The sequence below is a fragment of the Archocentrus centrarchus genome, chromosome 13, assembly GCF_007364275.1.
Source record: "Archocentrus centrarchus isolate MPI-CPG fArcCen1 chromosome 13, fArcCen1, whole genome shotgun sequence".
Lineage (NCBI taxonomy): Eukaryota > Metazoa > Chordata > Actinopteri > Cichliformes > Cichlidae > Archocentrus > Archocentrus centrarchus.
In genome coordinates, this window is record NC_044358.1 from 12,693,802 (window position 1) to 12,718,605 (window position 24,804).

Consider the following 24,804-nt stretch of genomic DNA (forward strand, 5'->3'; position numbering starts at 1 on the left):
TTGATTTAATTTGAAGCCTTATTTGAACTTTTGGACAGAGGCCATTTTTATTTACTGGCACTGTGTGTGTGTGTGTATTGGGGGGGGGGGGGGGTAACTCTATTATCTTTAATTACTCTTGATTGTTTATCTTTTTTGACTGTAAGAGCAGCTTTTTTGTGTAGCTGTGTATGCAATGATAATAAAGGAATCTTGAATCATTGACAGTTATCAGGACAGCGCACACAGCACCTTACAGGCCTCTATCAGCCTCTAGTGGAGAACAGAGGGAACTACAGCTACACATGTGAGCCACAGCAGACAGTCTGATGTTACACAAAGCACTCATTAACTGATAACAAGATAAACCTCTGAGGTGCTCACTGTGTGTTTGTGTGTTTTCCTTGAACATGTGATCAGGGGAGAGCGCGAACGCAGTCCCCCACTACCAGAAATTATGCAGTCGAGATTCCCACATTTGGGGAATTCGCAGGGGTCAGCACAACCGGAGTGCAATGGCTGAGCCTCGCCCTGGGTGAACCACCTTCTTGATCATGGTATCTCCCCTGCCAGGTAAGTATGAGTTGTTCAGCTCACACACGGGGGGGTCACTCACACACAAACCCTGCACACTCACGCTGCTCACAATCACACAAACAACACAAGCTCAGGCTGCAGGAGCCTGGGACTCTCACTGTTTCTACACAGAGGAAGCAGCTTCCACAGAGCCCCATCAGATTATTTAGCTTAAAAAATACCGGAGCCTTTCCCATCATGCACTGCTGCATCTGCGTAACAAAAGCTAACGTGAAAGATCGCTTTTTCAGCTTTTAAAACCGCCTTAAAAACCACAACAAAACCACAGGAAGTTCAGGGGACTCAAAGTTAAATCAGACTGCAGCTAAAAACTGTCTGATCCACGTCTGATACTCAGGAACAAGAAGAAAACACATAAAAAACAGAAACATTTTCGAGTCACAATCCAACCACTTCCGGTTCCGTTTGTTTACCGCTGCTAGGCAACAGACCTTCCAATTGTGGCCGCTTCCTGTCCGGAGCGCGAACGGCGAAAAACGTAAAACGCCGACAGTGTCCGAGTCCAACAAACGGAGAGAGAACAATTCAGATAACGGAAAGTTTAAACAAAGTTTTTCAAGTATGTTTATGAGTCTGCATTATTGCACAATAAATCCAGTCCTCTTTGGTCCCTTAAAATATCTTTATTGAGTGCAATGTTATATTTGTTCTGATTTCTGCTGCCCTCTTGGCCAGATTTCTCTTTAAAATCTGTCCAATCACAGTTTTTATCCTGATAAATAAAGAATACAAAAAAGTTGCTGGCAAAAAGTGATTGTAGCTTCTACCTTGTGACAGAAATGTTGTTTCTCACTCAAAATGACTTGATATCATTCACGAGAGAAATGTTTGACACAGATTATAGGTCAGCAAGTCCTTTACAACAGTTTAAATATGGGCAATCATTTTCTGGCAATCACTTTTTGGCACAACACCGGCCCCTGAGCTAATAACGACATGCCGCAATTGCGCATGCGCCAAAAGTACTCAATCAATTCAGGACACAAAAACTTTTTCTAGTTTTTAAACGTTAATTTCCCTTTTCTATTTTTTCTGGAACTTCAATCATATTAAAAAAAATTAAATTTTACTGTGATTGTTACGTAACCAAATAATGACGTTAACGTCTGGAGCACCTCCTGCTCAATAATTAATGTAACTGCGCATTTTTGGGCCATGTTTGAGTGGAAAAAATAAATAACTTATTTTTCACACACATTTAAACCTTTTGTCTGCAAATAAGCACATTAATCGCACTTTTAGGTTAAAGCCCCCAAAATAAACAGGTTATGGTGTAAGGGAACCGGTTTCAAAACCACCTACATTAAATAGCAAAGTCAGAACCAGGTCACTTGCACGCTGCCAATTAGTCCAAAGAACTAATAAAGAAAAGAAAGAAAGAAGCCAGCGTGCTTTTGCGTGTGCACAAGAGTAAAAAAAAAAAAATCTGCTAACTCCAGGTAGCAACACCTGAAACTCCGACGAAAGTGTCCCAAGGTGTCGTTATTCGAAGCGTCTGACCTGTTAAACCAGGTGCATCTTCGTGAATTTACCTCCTAAAGCAGAACCAAGTCGTCACGGGAAGGAAAACCCCACCGACACCTAAGGGCTCCACCGGGCTGAGGGGCGCTGGTCCCGCTGTAAGTTAGCTTCACACGAGGCCCCCAGTGGCCAATCAGACACTTCGGCACTGTGTGATGCAACGCGGGTCAGTCGATGAAATAACGCGTCTTAATTGGTTTAATCAGGGTTTTTCCTGTAATAAGGTGTCTGTAATTCCCTCCAGTCCAAACTAAAAGCAGCATTTTAACAAATGAACCAGAAATGAGCCCAAAGGCCTGCTGTTTTACATATTTATTTATTTTTTAATGTTTTAGAGCAGGGGTTTTCAAAGTATGAAAGGGTGAGCCCCCCTCCAAGGAGCACAATGCCTGCTGCGCCCCCCCCAATAATCAACCCACACACAAACAAATGCCACTACAAAACACCTTCTAATTGCTTTTATTTTAGAACCATCTTATCTTTTAAAATGAACTTTATCTGAATGAAATTTAACGCATGAACATTTTAAAACATTTCCTCCCATTTTAATTATTTTATCAGGGCTTTTGTATGGCAAATACGCCCTTTTTTCATTTTTCTAATGATAAGAACAACCCCAAACTCATTTTTCTCAAACAAACGTTACATCTGAGATTCTGAGTTTAATGTTTGAGATACCAACAGTGTTTTCACATCTTATTTGTCCATTCTTTCTCTCACATCAGTAGACAGCAAGCAGATAGCTTCTTTTCCCGGTTTATTTTTTCCCTCGCACCGCGCCTCCCCTAAAGTGCTCTGGCGCCCCGTAGGGGAGGCGCGCCTCACACTTTGAAAACCGCTGTTTTAGAGTAAGCAACGTTTTCTCCCAGACACTGTCCTTGTTTCTCTCCGGTCCACAGTGGGATCTGCGCCATTTTTAAGCACTCTGATGAGTCTGTAAGCAACACTTTGTAACTTTTCTGCAGCATTTTAGATGCTAATTATTCATTTATGCACAAGATAGATTTTTAACGATTATGTAAATGCATATATTATCCCTATAACACATATATTACAGTATGGTACATGATACTTTGATCTACAACAATCCATCCATCCATCCATCCATCCATCCATCCATCCATCCATCCATCTCTCTCTTCCGCTTATTCAGGGCCGGGTCGCAGGGGCAGGAGCCTAAGCAGAGAAGCCCAGGCTTTCCTCTCCCCAGCCACCTCCTCCAGCTCATCCGGGGGGAGCCCAAGGTGTTCCCAGGCCAGCCGAGACATATAATCTCCCCAGCGTGTCCTGGGTCTACCACGGGGCCTCCTCCCGGTGGGACATGCCCGGAACACCTCACCCCAGAGGCGGCCAGGAGGCATCCTAATCAGATGCCCGAGCCACCTCAACTGGCTCCTTTCGATGTGGAGGAGCAGCAGCTCTACTCTGAGCCCCTCCCGGATGGCCGCACTCCTACCTTATCTCTAAGGGAGAGGCCAGCCACCCTTTGAAGGAAGCTCATTTCTGCCGCTTGTATTCGCGATCTTATTCTTTCCGTCACTACCCAAAGCTCGTGACCATAGGTGAGGGTAGGAATGTAGATCGACCGGTAAACCGAGAGCTTCGCTTTTACACTAAGCTCTCTCTTCACCACGACGGACCGGTGCAGCGTCCGCATCACTGTAGAAGCAGCCCCGATCCGTCTGTCGATCTCCCGCTCCCTTCTCCTGTCACTCATGAACAAGACCCCGAGATACTTGAACTCCTCCACTTGGGGCAAGAACTCGTTCCTGAGCCGGAGAGGGCACTCCACCTTTTTCCGGCTGAGGACCATGGCCTCAGACTTAGAGGTGCTGATTCTCATGCCGGCCGCTTCAACTGCTGCGAACTGTTCCACTGCGAGCTGGAGGCCACCACCTGATGAAGCCAACAGGACCGCATCATCTGCAAAGAGCAGAGATGAGACTCTAAGGCCACCAAGAAGAAGCCTTCCCCACCTGGCTACACCTAGAAATTCTGTCCATAAAAATTATGAACAGAATCGGTGACAAAGGGCAGCCCTGACGGAGTCCAACACCCACAGGAAATGAGTCCGACTTATTACCAGCTATACGGACCAAGCTCTCACTGTGGTTGTACAGAGATGGATGTACACGGGTGGTTTGATCTACAACAAATGACACTAAAGTCATCAGAGTGAGGCTGTTGTTAATCCTGCAATTAATCCTGAGAAAAACACACAGCTGAGGTTATAATTGAGTCCACTCAGACTAACAGTGCAGATGTCACACATTCATGGGAATCATTTCAGGAATCATGTTGAAGCTGACTGAAAACATGAAGGATGGGTGTCTCAAAGTACTTCACATGTTAGAGTATTAGAGCTTGCTGAGATCCTGCCCCACACTCAGTCCTTGGGGCTGGAGGAGCATCTCTTAGAGATGGGCGTGATAAAAGGTCCAGCTGCTGAGAAAAGCTCCCTGAAAAGCCATCAGCTGATCTGAATCACCAGAGGAAGAGTATGAACAGGAGCTGCACTGAGATCATATTTCTCACATATTAGCTTCTCTTCACTGGCTCCATGTAAAATTCAGAAAGCAATTTAAAATCCGAGCCTGTCGTATCTTAAAGACCTCACAGTCCCGTCTCCCCCCAATAGAGCACTTTGCTCTCAGACTGCTGACTCTGAGAGCGCTGATCGAATTAGCACATTTGCAGAGGCATGCAAGGAAAAGACTGACCTTTGGGAACAAGAAACCTCATTTAAAGGCAGCTGAGCATTATAGACTTTTCCTGCTAAAATCATAACTTTTCCATAAAAATGTAACAGTACTAGTTTTTCAGACTACTTTATCTTCCTGCTCTCAGTGATCTGGGTGCACAGTTTCCACCTCAGGGCTTCATTCACACATTTCTGATCATGGCAGCAGCTCAGTGTAAGCAAGTGGATTCATTGCTGGGCAAATGTGTTGAGTTTAATTCCCCCTCATATCATTATGTTGAACCAGGCTCAGGGAGGGGCAGTCATCTGCTGAGGGGGGGCTGAGGGGAGAGAGACAGCTTGGTTTTCTCTGAAGATTTGGGGAACTCAGATCTTCAGTGATAATCTTCTAGATACTGTCCCAGTTCATTCCCAGCTCGTGTGCGATCAGTCGAACAATCAACCGACAATCCTCACGCACCATCTGCCCGACTCGCTCATCGCTGGACTCAAGGCCTTCCACTCCTGGGGTCGTCTTTCACGTCCTCGCCTCCTTCTCTGAACCTCTTGAACCACTCAAAAACACGTCAACATCATCTCATCTCCATTTGCTGCAGCACTCCTGGTGCTTCTGACGGAGTTTCCCCGACCGGAGCAGAAATTTCAGGTTGGTTCGTTCCTCTGTGCTCATTGCTGATCTGAAACAGAGGACATCTTTTCAAAGGCATGTTAAAAACCTCAGTGGCTACAGAGAGCTGAGATGACAGGTGTATGCTCCCTGTGAGGTTTGTAAACAATCCCCGACAAGCATAATAAACAAACAGCTGACTACATTAATATTTATAACACGTTGAGTGAAAGTGTCTCGTAAAGAAAAACACAAAAATCAGGCATCATCAGTTCAAAGTAAGAAGCAGCGAAGCTCTCGAGCTTCCACAGGTGCAGGTGGAAGTCATGAAAACAGGTGAAACAGGAAGTCAAACTAGAACCAGAGAAAAAACAACTTTCAAAGTAACACAAGAATAAACGAAGACAAAAGCAATCAGAAACAAGTCAAACAAATGTGTGGCTGCAGTCTTCAGTAGACGCAGACGTGTGTGATGGTCTCTGTGTTGGTGTCGTCACAATCCCGGTGATCTGCAGCTTTGTTGTCTGCCCTCTTGTCCCTGTTTATTCATGTACTGTTCATATGTTTATGATTTTGAGTTTATCAGTTCTTGTGTTTTTGTTCCCTCAGTGTTCCCCTGTCTGTGGTCCCTCTGTCTCAGATATATGCTTGTATCCACTCTGTTTTCATGCTTTCTCATTTCCAGGTTTGCATCCTCCTCTGCTAACGTCTCAGTTCGTCCCACAAAGCTGCGAGCTGAGGAGGCGAAGAACAGACATGAGCAGAGAGGAGTTGAGGATACACCGGTACGACCTCGATTACAGGTCCCCCTGCAGTCTCCGCTCTCCTCTGTCCTCCAGATGCAGTTTAGCATTGTCTCCATGAAAAAGATGTCATCTGGATGGGAGAAGGTTGCTCTAAAACCTGCATTAAACCTTTCAGCATTGATGGTGCCAGTTCCAGAGCTGCTGATGCCCCCCACACCAGCAGAGATGCAGGCTCTGAACTGAGCACTGATAACGAGCTGGATGGTCCCGCTGCTTTTAGTCCAGAGGATGTGGCATCCACAGTTTCCAAAAAGGATTTCAACTTTTGCCTGAGCACAGAATTGTTTTCCTCTTTGCCTCGGTGCATTTAGATGATGTTTGTCTCAGAGAAGATGGTGGTGTTTCTGGACCATGTTCACATGAGGCTTCTTCTCTGTATGTCAGAGCTTTAACCTGCATTTGTGGACTGCAGGGTGACAGTGATTTCTGGAAGCGATTTCCATGACTGGTGTTAGTGCACTGCTGCCAAGGGCCTGAAGGTCCCCCTCTGAATCATTTGATGATATTATGTACTTCAGATCTGGTTCCAAGGAGCCAGGCAGTCCTCCAGGCTTCCTGAAGGTGTTTCAGAGCTTCTTTGGACATTGGCTGCTTTTTCTCTCATTTTCAGTCCAGTCCTTCTACCTGACCATTTAACAGTCATCTATAAATCATTCAAGGATAAAAAAGGCACCTAACGCAAGGGATGAACCAGTGTTGCTTCTACATATAACAGACAACTTAGCAAAGAGCCAATTTTAAATAGCATCTTTAGCCTCTTTGTTATTTGTTCACATTTCTTTAGTTGACTCTATAAAATGGGCAGTAAGTAGTATTTTAGTCTGTGAAATTAACTCTTAAAGTGAAATTGTGCAATATTTAGCACCATTATCTGTAGGTAGTAGAAATTAGCTGATCCTTTGCTGTTAAAATCTAGAAGAAAAACATGGTGGTCGGTGGCAGAGGTGTGAAGGAACTCAGGGGCCTGCTGGGAGGCCAGTAATGGAGACCTTCCAGTGATGTGGCTGAAGACTGGCACTGGCAAAGGTGATGGGGCAACTTCAGGAGGCTTGATAACAGGAAAACGTGATGACAGACCCTCTGGTGGCATGGCCAGAGACTGGGAGAGGAGATTAAACCCTTCAGGAGGCCAGCGATGAAGATGACGTGACCGTTTGGGAGGCTGATGAGAAAGAAAATGGGACCCCTCTGGAGGATGAACAGGAGGGCAGCAGTTGAAGTGAGGCTCTTCTTACGACTCAGCTGGAGCTGCTCAGCAGGTCTCACGACCGACTCTGACGACCAACGTCGAGGCTGTGTCTCACCCTGGAACTGGGAGGGTGCACGGAGCTCAGCTTCAGGGAGACCCCGGGTGGCGCAACTGTGTCTGGGGAAAGCCCCGAGAGGAGCAGCACACAAAACAGTCATAAAATGAGCTGGCTGAGGAACACAAACAGTCTCTGGGGGGGGTGGCATGGCAACATGAACAGTCTCCAGAAGGTCCAGCTTATCAACACACAAAAGGTTGTGTTGATAAGCTGGCTGAGCTGAACAAACAGTTTCAGAAAAACTGCACACAGTTACAGAAAGGACCGGCTCAGAACACTGCTTACTTTTAGGACTGTCCAGCCTCAGAAACAGCAAATGTAGTCCTAAAAGTGTGCTTGGCATGAACCTGACACACAGTATCATTTTTGGCCAAGCTTGGACACACAGATAAGACAGACTTAAATTTGGCTGGCTCGGAAAGAGGCAACTCAAACTGTCTTTAAATATGCTGGATCTAAAACTAAGGACACGTCTTCTTTCTTGCTGCACAGAACAGAAAACAGTCTCATCATTGGCCGGGTCAGAAAACCAAAACTTTCAGGGCTGGTTTAGGCTTATGTTGTTGTGGCCTTAAACACACAGTCTCAGAGGTGGCTGGTTCAGGTTGATTAAGAGCACCAGGGAAACTATTTTTCTCATTGGGCAGGCACAGGCGGAGGCACACGTCAGGAGCATAGGTGGAGAGCGCAGGTTTGAGATGGGGCTAAACAGGTCTCCAGGCCTCTTTCCCCACCGGCCGAGGTTCCGGAGCCGGAGCAAGTTCCCGTGCCGATCCCAAGGAAACCGGTGAAAAGCTTAAGAACGGGCCCACGTTCCCACCGCGTTTCTGTGAACTGCTCCTTTACGTATGTGGGCGGGTCCTCGTCTGGACGAAGTGAAGGCAACAAACGTGGGAGAACACGCTCCCCTTTCTTGTCTGCCAGATGACGTTTTAGGGTCCAACCAAATTATGCAGCATCTGTGTGAAGCACAGAGGGAAACAAGAGAGGAGATTGAGCAAGACGACAAGTACGCACTTTGTGCATTTATCTGTGATATGAACTGATACAAAGCAGCAAGTTCAGCCTTAGAGCCAATAAATTCACAGCGTGTGAAAATCGTTCTCTTTTCTCCTGTAATACCATGTAATATGGTAGAAAACTTGATGTTGAGAGGCAGAGGTCACGCCCTTCTGCCGTTTCGGCACGGTCCTGGTTCCAGACCAGCTAGTTTGTGGGCCGGAATTGAACCCAGTTTTCGGCACTGCTCCGATTTGCACCGAGTGTTTCGGCGCAGTGGAAAACCCGCCCTAACAGTTCAAATACGGTACGGGCTCCGGAACCCTGTTGGTGGGAAAGAGGCAATGTGTAAACAGGCTGGGCTGCTGTGCAAAGGCACACAGTGGCAGAGAGCTGGGACTGTCAATTCCACCACTGCAGACCATAAGCTTCCTCCTGCAGGGAGCTGGAAGTGACGAATCAGATCAGAAGGTTTATTGCATCTGGGTGAACAGTGTTCACAGCTTAGGAAATTGCTGCGGTACGTGTGCTTACATAAATAAAAACATGATAGTATAAAACGCTATAAGACAATGTTACAAATATACAACATTACAAAATATACGGAGATATAGAACTATAAACTATAACACAATATTACAAAAATACAGTGCAGAGAATAATTAAAAGATAAAAGAATGTAAACTCTAGTCCAGTAATATGTACATCAGTGCAAACAGACAGGTGCATAGACATAGGGTCATCAGCGTTTGTGGAGGGTGGTGGTAACAGTCTTAAGATTATTGTTCATGAGTCCAACAGCAGAGGGGAAGAAACTGTTCTTATGGCGGGAGGTTCTGGTCCGTATGGACCGTAGCCTCCTGCCTGAGGGGAGAGGGTCAAAAAGTCTGTGCCCAGGGTGAGAGTGGTCGGCTGTGATCCGACCTGCACGCCCCAGTGTCCTGGAGGTGTACAGGTCCTGATAGATGGGAGGTTACAGCCAATCACCTTCTCAGCAGAGTGCACAACGCGCTGTAGTCTCTTTTGTCCCTAGTGGTGGCTCCAGCGTACCACACAGTGATGGAGGAGGTGAGGATGGACTCGATGATGGCAGTATAGAACTGCACCATGGTCCTTGCTGGCAAGTTGAATTTCTTCAACTGCCGCAGGAAGTACATCCTCTGCTGGGCCTTTTTGACGACAGAGGTGATGGTGGGCTCCCACTTGAGGTCCTGGGTGATGGTAGTTCCCAGGAAGCAAAATGAGTCCACTGTGGTGATGGGGGTGCCAGTCAGTCTGATGGAGGGTAGAGGGGCTGTGTGCTTCCTAAAGTCCACTATAATCTCCACTGTCTTCTGGGCGTTCAGCACCAGGTTATTGTGGCTGCACCAGCACACCAGACGTTTGACCGCCATCCTGTAGGCCGACTCGTCCCCGTCTGAGATGAGTCCGATGAGAGTCATGTCGTCTGCAAACTTAATAAGCTTGACAGACTGGTGGTCAGAGGTGCAGCAGTTGGTATACAGGGAGAAGAGCAGAAGAGAGAGGACACAGCCCTGAGGAGTGCCAGTGCTGATGGTCCGGGAGTCCGAGACATTCTTCCCCAGCCTCACGTGCTGCTTCCTGTTCGTCAGGAAGTCAGTGATCCTGCAGATGGGATCAGGCACGTTCATCTGGGACAGCTTGTCTTGGAGGAGACCTGGGGGGATGGTGTTGAAGGCAGAGCTGGTTGATGGCGTCGTCACAGACCTGTTGGCTCTGTAGGCAAACTGCAGGGGGTCCAGAAGGGGGGCTGTGAGGGACTTGAGGTGGGACAGCACCAGACGCTCAAATGACTTCATGACCACAGAGGTCAGTGCCACAGGTCTGTAGTCATTAAGTCCAGTGATCCTTGGCTTCTTGGGGACAGGAACAATGGTAACGCTTTTAAAACAGACAGGCACGTGGCAAGCCTCCAGTGAGGAGTTGAAGATGTTCATGAACAATGGGGCAAGCTCGTTAGCACAGTGTCTCAGTGTGGCAGGTGAGACACCATCCGGCCCTGGAGCTTTGCGAGCTTTGACACTCCTGAACTGCTTTAGCACCTGGTCTTCCTGGGTGGGGGAGGACAGGGGCTTTGGGGTGGAAGTCCTTGGTGATGTTGTTGTGGGCCCCACTGAGGTGTGGGGGGAGGAGGGAGACTGAAGTGCCTGACTCCGTGGTATAATTCACAAACGCACAGCTTAAAGCAGATAACCCGAAAGCTGGAGAGGGAATGGCGTCTCACTAAATTAGAAGATGCTCATTTAGCCTGGAAAAAGAGTTTGTTGCTCTATAAAAAAGCCCTCCGTAAAGCTAGGACATCTTACTATTCATCATTAATTGAAGAAAATAAGAACAACCCCAGGTTTGTTTTCAGCACTGTAGCCAGGCTGACAAAGAGTCAGAGCTCTGTAGAGCCGAGTATTCCTTTCACTTTAACTAGTAGTGACTTCATGGATTTCTTTACAAATAAAATTTTAGATATTAGAGAAAAAATTATTCATAACCATCTCAAAGATTATTCTTCATGTTCGGCTGCTTTCAGCACTGCTGGTATTTGTTTAGACTCTTTGGCTCCAGTTGATCTTTCAGAGTTAACTTCAATAGTTACTTCCTCCAAACCAGCAACATGTTTGTTAGATCCCATTCCTACTAGACTGTTCAAAGAAGTCTTTCCAATTATTGATGCTTCTATCTTAAAAATGATCAATCTGTCTTTATTAGTTGGCTATGTACCACAGAACTTCAAGGTGGCTGTAATTAAACCTCTACTTAAAAAGCCATCACTGACCCAGCTGTCTTAGCTAATTATAGGCCAATCTCCAACCTTCCTTTTCTCTCAAAGATTCTTGAAAGAGTAGTTGTAAAACAGCTAACTGATCATCTGCAGAGGAACGGTTTATTTGAAGAGTTTCAGTCAGGTTTCAGAATTCATCACAGTACAGAAACAGCATTAGTGAAGGTTACAAATGATCTTCTTACAGCCTCTGACAGTGGACTCATCTCTGTGCTTGTCCTGTTGGACCTCAGTGCAGCTTTGATACTGTTGACCATAACATTTAATTACAGAGATTAGAGCATACTATAGGTATTAAAGGTACTGCACTGCAGTGGTTTGAATCATATTAATCTCATAGACTCCAGTTTGTTCATGTAAATGGGGAGTCTTCTTCACACACTAAGGTTAATTATGGAGTTCCACAGGGTTCTGTGCTAGGACCAGTTTTATTTACATTATACATGCTTCCCTTAGGCAGTATTATTAGAAAGCACTGCATACATTTTCATTGTTATGCAGATGATACTCAGCTTTACCTATCAATGAAGCCAGATGACACACATCAATTAGTTAAACTGCAGGAATGTCTTAAAGACATTAAGGCCTGGATGACCTCTAATTTCCTGCTTCTAAATTCAGATCAAACTGAAGTTCTTGTACTCGGCCCCACAAATCTTAGAAACATGGTGTCTAACCAGATACTTACTCTGGATGGCATTACTTTGGCCTCCAGTAACACTGTGAGAAATCTTGGAGTCATTTTTGACCAGGATATGTCCTTCAATGCACATATTAAACAAATTTGTAGGACCGCTTTTTTGCATTTGCGCAATATTTCTAAAATTAGAAACATCCTTTCTCAGAGTGATGCTGAAAAGCTAATTCATGCATTTATTACTTCTAGGCTGGACTATTGTAATTCATTATTATCAGGCTGTCCTAAAAGCTCCCTGAAAAGCCTTCAGCTGATCCAAAATGCTGCAGCTAGAGTACTGACAGGGACTAAAGAGAGAGCAGATTTCTCCCATATTGGCTTCTCTTCATTGGCTCCCTGTTAAATCTAGAATAGAATTTAAAATCCTTCTCCTCACCTACAAGGTTTTGAATAATCAGGCCCCATCTTATCTCAAAGACCTCATAGTACCATATCACCCCAACAGAGCACTTCACTCTCAGACTGCTGGCTTACTTGTGGTTCCTAGGATACTTAAGAGTAGAATGGGAGGCAGAGCCTTCAGCTTTCAGGCCCCTCTTCTGTGGAACCAGCTCCCAGCTTGGATTCAGGAGACAGACACCCTCTCTATTTTTAAGATTAGGCTTAAAACTTTCCTTTATGATCAAGCTTACAGTTAGGGCTGGATCAGGTGACCCTGAACCCTCCCTTAGTTATGCTGCAGTAGGCTCAGCAGTGCTGGGGGGTTCCCATGATGCACTTAGTTTATATGCCACTGTCATTCTTTCTGCCCCCTCCTGTAGTTTCTTTTGTCCTGTTTGCTGTTCATCATCTGCTCCTTGCTGTTTAGAAAATCTTTTCCATCCAATTCTACTTCTTAATACTTAAAAAAGCAAATATGTTTATAATCTGTGATTAAGCAGTGTTTTGGGGTTTTACTGGGTCGGCCTGAGATCAGAATGGGCTGAATGTGGTGAATGTCTACACCGCTGCTGTTCAAAGTATGAAGCTCCACGACCCAAGGGATATAAACAATCAGACACAGTTTATTGAGGTCAGTTTTTACTCCTGCACACGTGTTATATTTAATGAACTTTCACTTCAAATCCAGCAACACAACATTTACAATATGTCTTTACACATTGCACAACATCTGAATAAAACACAGAGAAGCTCGGGAGAGATGTGGAGTAAAGAGAGAAAGTTCCATCAGTGCATGCAAAAAAGTTCCAGACACATCAACAACAACGGTCACATGCAGTGAAATGATTTTATCCCTGAGACGCCCCAGAAAACATGACTACATTATTTTGAGATTCAAGAGATTGATAGTTCTAGCAGAATGACAAAACCTAAACCCTGCAAACATCTCACTCATTTAAACATTTAGTACCTTAAAAATAAATACGCTGAGCAAAGCTTCATGCATCTGCACCTCCACTTCTTGTAGCTTGACATGCAAAGGACAGTTCAATCACATCTACACATAAAAACATTCAGTTCTTAAGCAGGAATCCATTTGGTGAGCTAAACCTCTGAACGCACGCCATGACATCAGACCGCAGGTTTCGCTGCCTTCCTGTTTTTATTTTAAAGCACTAACATTGTCCTGAAATGCGATGGACAATCACATGAAAATGGCACTCTCCCACTAAGGCACTGAAACCAACAGTTTCACAATATTGAATTTAGAGCACTTTAGTGTCAGTCAGTGCTTTTGTTCCTCCTGCGAATGCAGGACACTCTGGCTGAACTCAGCTGGCTCCACGTGGAGCAGCGGCGGCGGCTCTCCTCTGAGCCCTCCTGAATGGTCGAGTTCCTCACCCCGTCTCTAAAGGAGAGCCCAGCCACCATTCAGAGGAAGCTCATTTCTGACAGTTGTATCTGAGATCTTTGGGTCATGGTGAGGGATCAACCAGCATATCCAGAGCTTCACTTCCGTGCACAGCTCTCCTCACCCCAACAGACGAGTACAGCCCTCCTGCTCCCTCACTCATGAACGAGACCCTGAGGTAAGATAAACTTTGTCATCACTGTGCGATACGGCGCTCCTGAGAGGTCACTGTGGGAACTGTTTCTCTGTTCCCTCACTGTTACTTTCACCCTTAGAAAGGTTGAGCTGTATTACATTGTAGACCACTGACTGTATCTGGGTGCAAACCCCAGACACAGTCAGTGGTTCTACTGTGGTTGTGCTGCAGGAACAATTGGGTGGGTTTTGGGAGGCCTGTACCTTTTTGTGTGTTCCCATCACGGGAACTTCTCCTGTGGGGGTACGTAGCCTGGGCAGGTACTTCTTTAATGCCCCAAACTTGGAGAGGACAACCCAAAAACTGCATACAGAAAATGACACAGCCACCACGAGGTCACCCATTGGTTAGTGAAGTCCCATCATGAGGCCTCAAACCACATGTTTTGCATCGTTGCCATCTTGGTGTTTTTGAAAAGGGGCGTGGCCAGGGAGGGGTGGATCTGACTGTGAAGCCAAGAGACAAAATACTCATTACTTATGATAATCATCCTCTCAGAGTTTAATAAGGATCACAGTGATTAAACCGCTGAAACGGCTGAGCCCATAAACCCATCAGGACGTGTTTACAGGTCCCTGAAGGCTGTTTCAGGCTCAGAAGAGAGGGAGTGGTGCAAGTGTTTTACAGCCACTCATTTGCTGCTTTGTTTATGCAAACAAACCCAAAAACAGTCAGGATGAAGCCTCAACACGAGCCTGCAGAAGCTGCTGGATTCTGATAGTGAGCAGATGAGACGGAGGCAGCAGGGATGGAACCGGGTCCCAACGTTTTTATAGATGTTTTCATAAAGTCCTGAATGCAGAAACAGCTGTCTGAAGCAACCGTAGGTATTCTGACAGCAGCATCTGGATGTGCTTTGTCACAGCACTGCCTTTGATACGTTAGCTAACTGAAGACATGCGGCTGGTTGTGACCACGCACAGGGCTGAAGCGTGATGCAGCTGCAGCTCTGACCACAACCAGCAGCTGCTTGTATAACCAATAACAACAACGGTTCACATGCATCGGGGGGATATAAAGGTCCTGTGAGGGCACAGCGTGACCTTTCATGAGCGCTGTATGAAATCATGGATTGTGTCAGAATAATGAGTAAAAATCTCTGTTAAGTTTTCAGGACTGTAGTGTTTGAACCGTTCATTAAAAAACAAAACAAAAAAACGACAAATTCAGAGAAACTGAAAATCGATACCATCGAGAGTTTTAGCCTGACATCCTCCAACATCCTGCTATTCTGATCTACAGACAGACAATTTATCTTTAACTTCCCTGAAGGAATCTTCCTAAAGGGATTATTAAAGTTTTATCTAATCTAATCTAATCTAAACAAACATCTCCATCCTCTCCTCTAAGAAAAAGACTTAAAGTCTGAGCTTTGTTAATCCCACGGTGATCAGTCTATAAGATGAGCTGGAGCTTCCACACTGCTCCTCTCTACCATCCGTTTTTATCCCGGGAGGGTCGGATTGCGTCTCCGTCACGGCCGATCACGTCGGTCTCTGTCGGAGAGCGCCCCCCTCGCTGGATCTGCCTCCTGCTGCATCGCTCTTCTCTTTCAGCAGCGGTTTGATCTCTGAAAACAAACAGCAGGATCTCTCACTGAAACGTTTATTTATGGACCCTGAGATCTCTAACCTGGAGACGGGAGTGTGTTAGCTTAGTTTAGCTTAGCATAAGGACAGGTAACCTGGCGCAAACCACAGTGATGACCTCTGTCTGCATAAATCTGATTAAGTAAGTTGGCATTTATTAGTTTTATTTGCACAAAAACAAAGAGGACAGTTTGGTCTTTCTTTGATGTGACAGTGATGCTGAACTTCAGTATCACTGTTTGACCCAAACGTGTCTTTAATAATAAGCCTGAAGCTGAAGCCTTGGAATTCATCTTCAAACCTTCCTATTCGTATCTTGAAAATCACACATGTTCAGGAAACTGGTTGGAGCACAAAGTCCTCAGAAAGCTCCACCTCTAACTCCATGAACACAGCTCATACCAGTTCAGTTCAATGTCAGAAAATAACATCACATCATCACGAGAGCAGGGAGTCACTCAGCTCGTTACAGTAACATTTAAAAAGCACCTTTCATCTCCGTTCTCCATCTTGGTGCTGTTTTCTTTGGATGGGTCTGGACGCTCGCAGCCGTCCTCGGGTGCTTCGGCGTCACATTTCGCCGCAGCGGCGGGCGGATTTTTCCCGTCCACGCTGTCCATCTTCACCGGGCAGAGATTCTGCAGCAGGCCCATGGGGTCGAAGCTGTCTCCTCGTCTCTCAACATCTCCCAACACCTACAGCCAGAAAAGAAAAACCAGCAAACAGCTCCATGTAAACACACTGTGTATTACATGATCATTAATTCATATTATTACACACAGGCTTTATTTAAATACTCTGGGCTAAATAACCTCCTTTTAGCTGAGTCCTGCAGGACTGCAGAGACTACTCTGTTATGTCTCGATGCACGTTCAGTAACCAGAAAGTTGATTCAGTTCACCTGGACATCACATCTCAGCATCAGCTGACTGCAGCTTTCCACAATCTAATAAACAGTAAAGTTGCATAACAGTAGAAACCAGCACCACTGCATAACCATGAGCCACAAGACTGTCATGATCACTGGTCACATGTGGTCACAATCAGAGGGCTGTGAGATGGTGAAAGATGTCCTCAGCATCCAGATGAAACCGAATCAACTTTCTGAGGTTTCATAAACGCATGTTTATGTGGGACAGTTACTAATGATGAGAGGTGGACCGTGAGAGGAATCATGTGCACATTGCTTTTTTTCCAATTTGAACTGATTCTCCCATCTTCTAATAAGCATAACGGGAAACTAATGTTTATTTTTATGGTCTTTGCACATGCTGTGTTCTCCATTTCTATCCCAACAGCTGTGAGCAGCAGGAAAGCCTCCACAGATCCACAAAGATCTGTTTGGCCACTAATTTCTCATTTTTGACTAAACATACACTTCTCATTCAAATGAACTGGATGAACATGCATATAAATCAAAACACACCTTCATGTATTTGTAGGATTTCAGTTCACTGATGTTCTCCTCCAGTAAGAGCAGGTAGAGCGAGAGATCGTCACACTGGCTGCCGGGTTTGGGCAGGACGCTCACAGTGGGCAGCGATTCGTAGGTTTCCAGGAAGTGGGTGCATCCGGACCAGAAGAGGGGACGCAGGGTGGCGTAGATCACAACTGGAATCAGTGCAGCGAAGACGATCAAGTTCACCAGGCTGGGAGGAGTCAATCAAAGACAGAGAGGCGGGGTCACAGAGAGTCAGGGTCACAGAGAGGCGGGGTCACAGAGAGGCGGGGTCACAGAGAAACAAAATCAAAATGCAGCTTTTTTGTTTAACAGCAACTAAATTACAGAAACATGATCAAGTTGACCCAGTGCAGCGATTTGAATCAGCGGGAAGATTTGAGGATGCTTGTCAATCAAGGAGGCGTTAGAGGAACTGGTCACTTTAGGATTGGCTTATATCTAGAAGGCTGCTGCCTGGTACTAACCCTCAAATATCTGCGGTCTGCAGATGGGTTTTTACTGTTCTCGTTCCCATCTAACCCTGCACAAGTGGCAACATGTTTTTAAAGCACAAATACAAAGGTTCGTTTTTGTTGCTGATGTCTTGAGTGCATCTTCAGTACAAAGCTCAGAGTAATACCTCAGCAAGTAGAAGACTCCCACGGCGGTGAGCTTACACCTGCACCTTGTCGGGGACACCGGGTCAAAATTTGAGCAGGGCCGACGCGCAGCGTGCAGCCGAACTCGTCCGTGGTGGACGCCAGGCGGAGGTAGTAACCCCAGGTAGAGGCAGGCGCACAGCAGGGTGAGCAGAGTCAGGAAGCGGCAGAACAGGTAGCACACGCAGCTTCCGTGAGCAGCGCTTGGTCATCAGGAACTTCTCCACTATTGGTAATTGAAGCAGCCGTCTGTGGGGTCACTGTGGGAAAAAAGGGTGGAGAGAGAAAACAAAAATGAGATGGTGTTTGTTCTTTATGGATTCCCGGGCAAACACAGAGACCGAGCAGTGGATGCAGACGGAATGATGAAGTTATTCCACTGATCCGCTTAAAGATCGTTGCTGCTTAACTGGGATAAACCAGGAAAATTCTGTTTTATATTGATACGCCAATCAGCCAGAATATTAATCACACTGACTACGTCGGTCCCACTCAATCATCTGTGGTTTGAAAGCCCTGTGGGAGCTGTAGGGTCACAGCGCCCCCAGCTGGTTCTGAGGTAAGGAGCACTGCAGGTGGGCAGTACCTGTCGGCGGTCAGCTGCCCTGCGGTCGCCATCCGTTTGGCCAGAGTGACGGCACGGTTGTAACAGCGGTCCAGCTCCTCCATGATGAAGCCGAGGTCAGACTGCAGGAGCGGCGCAGCGGAAAATCTCCACAGCAACGCCGGGGTGTACATCAGCACGGCCACCAGCAGCAGGATGTAGGGAAAGAACTGCAGAGAAGACACAGGAGAGGAGTCAGCAGGAGCTTTACCTGAGAAAGCTCTGACGTCTCTACAAATACAAAAGGTGCATCAGAGCTCCTGACCGCTGACACACTCACACTGAGGTTGGTATTAATGAAACTGACTCGACTGTTTCACTTTCATGGAGATAGGAGAGCTGCTCCATCAGTCTGAGTGTGTGTGGCTCACACCACGGCAGCTCCTCAGGAAAACGAACGCTGTTAGACGGAAATCCATTTTCCACGTCACGTTTTATATAATTCACCGAGGGTACGACGCTCCTTCGTTCTCTGAGTTATAGACATTAAATCGGTGAAGCTATGACATATCCCAGGATACCGACGGTCCGCATCCTACTGAACAAAAGGAACACGTGGGCTTCAGACTGAGGGTGTAAAACGATCTGCTACAAATGTTTTTAAGCCCTGATACAAACTGGAAAAATACGGTGAATTAAAAAGGGAATAAATTTGTACTGTGAGATTATTATTGGAAATCTAAGTTTGATGTACCCATCACTCCTTAAATCCCGCCCACTGTGTATTCCTGTAGGTTGGCGGCCTGTTGAGTGAGCGGTGACTGCAGATGGTCAGAGCTGCTAGGACAGACAGGAACAGCCTGGAGAGTCCATCAGGAAACCGCACGTCAAAGCATAAAGTCGGTGCTCCATTTTTACCGCCATCACACCAGCTGACCAGCATCTCGTTTAGCGGTAACCAATCACATCACTTTTCTGATTGATTACAATACTAAAATGATTTAAAGAAAAAGGAAAAAGATATTTTTCTCTGGCTGCACTATAGTGTTATTCCACCGCAATTTGCAATCTTTCACCGGGCACACCCAGTTTCATTCACAGTGTGCACGCGGGATCAGGAAACGGTCTGATTTCGCGGGCTACAGAAAGCAAAATGGCGGCCAGCGTGAGACCGAGGGGGAAAAAGAGCTCAAAATCCCAGGAGCTGAGAGGGGCCTTGGAGGGAAAAACTACAGTTCCCAGCAACATGACGTCACTTCCTGCTAACATTAGCAAGCTAATTAGCATTAGCAAGCGCCGGGCTGAAATACTTTTTCTGGCTGCAGCATCCACACTCCAGTGGCAGAAAAAAGAAACAGGGATGAATGATAAAGACAGAAAATTACTCAACAGCATCACATATGGGCGTGCTCTCTTTGTGATGACAAATCCTGAACCTATACTGGCACAGCAAATACCAAAAGCTGTCTGACTCAGAGCGACTGCATATTTCTAAGAAAAACCTCTGTAACAGTGACAGAATGAGCTCAAACAGCACGAGGTTTAACTCGCCTTTTGTGCACGATCGGCTGGATTACTCGTGCCGGTTTATCCAGTGTCATTATAGAAAGATTATTTTAGGTATGTGAGGAAACGTGCACGCCCACTACTGTCCTCGAGGCTCAGTGTGAGCCGGCAGCATCTTACTACAAATATTTCAACCACCCCCTAAAATCACAGATCAGAAGCTGCCTGCGAACACCTGAAAGCTTTGCCTCCACTAAATACAGCAAGAACATCTACAAACATAACCTCAGAGCAACACTGTGTGTGTGTGGTGTGTGTGTGCATATATATACCTTGTGCAGCCACATAGGCAGAGTGTGCGTGTGCACGACGGCCCAGCAGAAGGAGTCCACATAAGCCGCCTGCCTCCATGAGAAGTTAGTGGGAGCAAAGCAGCTGATCTGAGTACCTGCGAGAAACACGGAGACAGGAAATAAGCAGCAGGGTCAGAATTAGGCTGGACGGCCTAACCCACAGTCCACAGTTCAGTTTCCACAAGCTTTCTTAGAAAGTTTGTGACCCAGGCGGGCTTCTTGCCGGTAAAGTTAGATTTAGGACTCTGTAACACTACTGTGAATGAAATTTAACTTTATAAAAACCAAAACATCAGTCACATGGTGTCACAGACGCCAGCAAGCCTTTAATTCACTGCTTCAGCCGCGCTGCACATCTCTTTTAGTCTGCTAAATCTTTGTGCTGCTAGAGGACAGAAGACCGAGTTCAGACACAGCAGTGGGCTCAGTGGGCTCGTCTGTGGAGTTCAGCATCTCCTCAGCGCAGACATGAGGACTGAGTTTAATATTTTTAGACCCACACGGACAACATTGTTACCCCTCGAGGAACCAAACTACCTGAGTGACCCCAGTGACCGGATTATCTATGACCTCATCTTTAATACAGGAAGACTTTTTTAATGAGTGCGTTTATCACAGATCTGCAGTTCCCTGAAATATCCTGAAATGTTCTAATCATCATTTTATGCAAAAGGAGTAAAAAATAAAATAAAAGGAACAAAATTAAATGGAAATCATTTAATTAAGAGCAACATGGAAGAAAAAGCACAGGTGAAAACAAGCAGTGGTACCACGAGGAGAGAAACAGCGGTTCACTTTACCTGTTATGGACGTGGAAGCAAACGCACCGACAGAGGAAGTGGACAAATGTTTGAATGAGAACAAGACGTTTATAAAAGTGGAGCAGTGCCTGTTAGTCCCGGCTGCACAGCATCACAAATCTGAGCCCATAATGAGACCTCGACACGCCCATGTTCAGGGATTTCAGTGTAAGTGCAGCCTGTGATTCCTTATCAGCTCTCCTATCAGGTAATCCTTTTAACTACCACCCTCATCGTGTTCATGCACTCACCTACTGAGACCTCCTGAGCGAAGGCCAGAGAGATGAAGAGGAGGGGAAGGCCCACGGCCACACAGGTCACGATCTTGTCCACGGCGAGCTCCGTTCGGACGCTGCGGTATCGAGCCTGGTTCGGATCCTTCAGCAGAAAATCGCTGAACACGTACTCTGTGGCCACGTGGGCGATGGCCATGTCTCCGCTCTGCGCTCACCTGCACACACAAACATCCACAGGTGTCTGCTCGCTGTGTGCCATAACTGCACGGTTTTAGCCTCATGAATACAAAGTCCGTGGGTTTGGGTTGAAATCTGTCATGTTTTACTACATTTTTGACTCCTCATGTCTTCATAAGTACAGCAGATTAAATGTTCAGGGGCTTTAAAGCACCCCCCCCCCCCCCAAAATGGCCTGTTTTGAGTCTGGACGCTGCTTCACAGCTTCAGGGACTGTTCTTGAAAGAACCCAGGAGAACGTTGTTTGGACACTTTGTGTGTGTTTGACTCCTTCAGCTGTGGCTGAATATTCTGATGTAACTGCTGCAGAAGAACATGAGTACACAGTAACATGCTGCAGTTGTAGCACGTCTCGTGTTACTGTGGGAGCACGCTCAGCATGTTTCATGAGCGGGTCAGTGGGATCGCGAGCACGATGCTCGCCCCGCGGCCGTTCTCACGGAGCTGCTGTAAACATGGCCTCATGCAGTCAGCACAGCGTGCGACAGGCAGGGTAACATCTCAGCAAACACTTCAGACCTGATTTAAATGCGTATGAGCATTTCTTGAAAGTCTGGCTGAGCTGAGAACCTTTATTTGTTCTGCAGTCTCTGTTCTTTAAAATCGCCTGTTATTAAAGCTGGGAGCCGCGCTGGTCACTCTACACAGATTAATTTCATGAACAAAGTCAGATCTGTCACAACGAGTCATGAGTTACCGCCCACTTTAGCCACCGCACCGCTGCTCTGAAGTGGTTACAGTGATGCAACCTCAGACTCGTGGAGCAACGTGAACCCTGATTTTAATAAATAAGGATTCAAAACAACTCGTGACCCTGTTCCCACGACATCATCAGGCTCCTCTGTTTGCTTTACTTGTTCTTTATGCAAAGCCCTCATTATTTTAAAAGATTTTTATTTATTCAACTCAGGAGTGTCAAACACATTTTAGTTCAAATAAAGCAGAAGCAATACTCAGGTAGGCTGTGGTGGAAAATATCCCCCACACCATCACCAGCAGCAGCCTGACCCACTGATACATGTATGCTGAATTCTGACCCTGCCATCTGAATGCTGCAGCAGAAACTGAGACTCATCAGACCAGCCGAAGCTCGCCAGTCTTTCGCTGTTCAGTTTTGAACTGAACTGCAGCCTCAGTTTCCTGTTCTCAGCTAGCAGAGAGGTGCACTCGGCGTTTGTGGTCCATCTGCTTCAAGGTTTGATGAGCAGTGTGCTCAGTGATTCTCCATAAACTGGTTCCCATCAGCCTAATCATTCTCCCCTGACACCAGCAAGAGAACCTTCACTTTTTGGAAACCCAGAGCAGCTGAACGTGTGTACCTAATAAAGTGGCCTGTGAGTCTAGCTCACACTTTAAGTACCATTTTTTCCACAGAGTTCACTGTCATTATGTGCACATTATAGTTTATAGAGCCCCAAACCTGCCGTTATTGTAGCTGAAGTTTTTTTTTAATTTTTTTAATGTCTTTATGATTTAAACTGTTTCTAAAAATACTTCTAAATTTTAAAACTCGCCTAGTGGACCGAAAAGGACTTTCTGGCGACCGGTTTAGGCCCGCGGGGCGCAAATTTGACACCCCCGACGACTGAAGTGACGACCCGAGAAAAAGCAGCACAAACAGACTCTGCAGTCACTTTGATGAAACTTTGATTTAGTCTGAGCAGAAACACACATAACAAACCTGACCGTACCTGCGGGCCTGTTTAAGGCGTATTAAAGCGTCATGGCTGCGGCTCAGCGGCTCTGTCTGCAGCACGGAGGGTTTCCAGGTGGTTTCCAGAGCAGCAGCTGAACGATGTAACCCGGGAGCGACTCAACAGATGAGACAAAACAACTTTCGAAATCAATCCTTTTCCTGTAAGGCGCAAAACTCCTTCCGCCCGTCTTACACAAGATACCTTCACGGGCAGCTCGGAACTTTCCAGCTCCATGCTGCATTCAAGTGCAGCTCGAGAGTTTGTAACTTCAGGGTAGACCGGGGAGCAAACTTTCCTGGAAAACAAAGATTTTGGTCACTGTTGCATCTTATGGAAGGCATGTTTAAAATGAATCTGCTGCAAACGTTTTAAATTTTATTCCATCCATAAATACTGATCTGAAATTCATGGCAGGGTGCGTGCATCAGGGCCAGCTGCACATTCTGGCTGCAGCACCAACTTTTATACCCTCTCAGGAGGATCTTAACTGCTTAAGATTGTTCACCTTCTCTTTTCAAAAGCCTAAAAACTTGTCTTCATTTGCTGATTTCTGAGCTACCTATTCACACAAAATGTAACACTGCCAAAGGTGTAGGTAAGCACCAGACACGTTAACCATGCAGTGACCTCTATCCTGTGACCTTAACACCAATTGTCAGTGAAAGGATGCAGCCAATAATGCATCTCAGACACATAAACCAATTAAATAACCTGCCAATTAAGCTCCATTTCCAAAAAACGCACACACAGAGCACACAGGATCCGTGCCATGAGTGTTAGTGGACACTGCTCTGAAGGTTTGGTTTCAGACACAGACAGGATATAACTTCCTGGTCTGAGGTTAGGGGGGGGATCACTGATCCCGGGAGTAGTCGTGTTATTTCCCTGCACACTCACTGTTCACAGGTCCAGGTCCAGAATGACTTGTTTTTAATGAATATGAGCTTGTAGTTTATTTTCTGCCTTAATAATGTGCCTGTTAAGAGCTGTTGTTGCTGGCCTTCTAACCATGTCTGATATGAGTTATTGATCCCAGGAGTTCAAATTTCTTTACAACTTAACCATGAAAAGTGACACTGGTCACTGACTAAAACTGACATTTTTCTGACCTCTTCTTGGAAATTGTGAGATTTTTAAACTTTCAGTGGCCCAATATGGTACAAATACCACCCTTAAACTAGCTGTTAAAAACAAGTAAATAAAATAAAGTCTGTAATATTTCAGTTGTTCCAAACAGAGCCCCTCTGTGGAGGAAAACTGCCTCTAAATCAGTGCCCAAACCAAGGGAAGCTGCTGAAGGCAGCTGGAGAGCTTATATGGGAGTGTGGCAGGATCGTGGCTCTCAGAGGGAGACGGCCTGTCAGCACACGGCTGCAGGAGGGAGCCTCACTGCCGCTCAGAGCATCACCTTAAAGCCCTGCAGCGTTACCTGTACGCACACATCCCACTGCAGGCCTGCCACAGGGTGATCACTGAGACGCAGACAGCAGCACTGATGAGTATGCACAGCTGGATCGTGTACGTAGACCCCCGATGGTCAGGGTCCCCTTGATCAATAATTCCATGTAGTGTACAGATCACAGAGTGCATGTGTACATAAATCCTTACGGAGAGCACTGATTTAGCTGAAAATAAAAGATAACATCACAAAACAACTTCACTGAAAGCTTTAAAGCAGCTGCTATTGGACGTCAGATTAAAAGTGTAACTGCACGTGATTATGAGCTGCTGCTTCAGCCTGCA

At 46.1% G+C, this 24,804-nt stretch overlaps 1 non-coding gene and 2 pseudogenes across 1 annotated transcript; 1 reads left to right on the forward strand and 2 right to left on the reverse strand.

Moving 5' to 3' along the window:
- LOC115790363 (uncharacterized) overlaps positions 1-12,625 on the forward strand; it is a 37,444-nt pseudogene extending 24,819 nt beyond the window's left edge.
- Positions 397-560, reverse strand: LOC115791370 (U1 spliceosomal RNA). The gene has a single exon (XR_004020913.1). It is a non-coding gene; the product is annotated as a U1 spliceosomal RNA (small nuclear RNA).
- Positions 12,626-13,006: 381 nt separating the features above from the next.
- Positions 13,007-23,342, reverse strand: LOC115789925 (pannexin-1-like; annotated as a pseudogene).
- Between the last annotated feature and the right edge of the window lie 1,462 nt (positions 23,343-24,804).